This window comes from Nematolebias whitei, unplaced genomic scaffold, assembly GCF_014905685.2.
Source record: "Nematolebias whitei isolate Nwh7 unplaced genomic scaffold, NemWhi1 Nwh_scaf_5769, whole genome shotgun sequence".
In the NCBI taxonomy this organism is placed as follows: Eukaryota; Metazoa; Chordata; class Actinopteri; order Cyprinodontiformes; family Rivulidae; genus Nematolebias; species Nematolebias whitei.
Genome location: NW_023624314.1, coordinates 2603 through 3855, shown reverse-complemented (window position 1 = coordinate 3855; position 1253 = coordinate 2603).

The following is a 1253-nucleotide window of genomic DNA, read 5'->3' as shown; positions in this document are numbered from 1 at the left end:
AAAAACTAATCTTTAATGAGTTTCAGAAGAAGTTTGAAGATGACCAAACTAAAGTGCTTGAGTCCCAAAAACATCTGGACAAAACACTCAAAGATCTGCACGAGGTTTCGCTCAGTTTGGAAATCAAACAGCAACACTTTATTGAGTCTCAGAAGAAGTTGGAAGAGGACCAAACTAAAGTGCTTGAGTCCCAAAAACATCTGGACAAAAACCTCAAAAATCTGCAAAAGGCTTCGCTCAGTTTGGAAAAAGATAAACATAATCTGAACGAGCAGAGAGAGAAAATTCGTTTGGAGAAGTTGGAAGCTGTGCAACTTAAAAGCCACGCAGATATACTCATGCACGCGGCAGAATCAGAGAGGGAAGCCAATGAGAAGCAGAAAGAAGCTTTACAAAAGCATGAGCAGCGTCTGAAAAAGACCTGGAAGGAACAGGAATTAGAGAACTACAAGATTTCCTTTATAAGGAAGGAGGTCGAAGAAAGTTCTAAAAGACTGAAGGCAAACATCGCCAGCTTTGAGCTCAAGCAATGTGACGTGGACGAGCAGAAAATACTCTTTGAAAAGTTCAAGAGTGAGCAACAAAAAGAGTTAGACAACACCAGGGATCTACTGGAAAAAGAGAGAAGAGATTTAGCAGATCTTCGAAACTCTTTGACAGTAGAAAGAGAGAGTCTGGAACAGAAGGAGACAGTGCTGGAGTCCATGATGAGAGCCCTGCAGGAACTCAATGACAAGAAGAAGAAGAGATTCAGTTTCTCTCGCTTCTTCAGAAGCTTCACTGCACATTTCAACACTCAAAGGCTGAACACACGAAGTAAAGTCTTGATCAAACAGGATGAGAATGATGAATCTTTCTGTGTTAGTTCCGCTGCTGAGAGCAGAAGCTCCTCCTGCTCATACTCCCTGCTTCAGTCCACGAGCCCTCATCCTCACACATCTTCGTCTTAGTCCCCCAACCTTCCATGAACTCTCTGATCTGTTCCACCCTCAACTCCATCCTTCCCACCAGCTTTAAGCCCTTTCTTTTCCACTCAGGGGTTAATCAGATGAGACACTGTTAGGAACTAAAGAAGCTTCACCTCCTTTTTCTTTCAATCACACAGAGGCACCTCCATCTCCTTCTTCAGTGTGACTGGGGTTTACTCCGGGTTCTCCGGTTTTTCCACAGAAAAGAACATCACCAAAAAAAAAGTTAGGTTAACGAAGGTTCGAGTGTTCTTGGGTTTACTCCGCGTTCTACGGTTTTTCCCA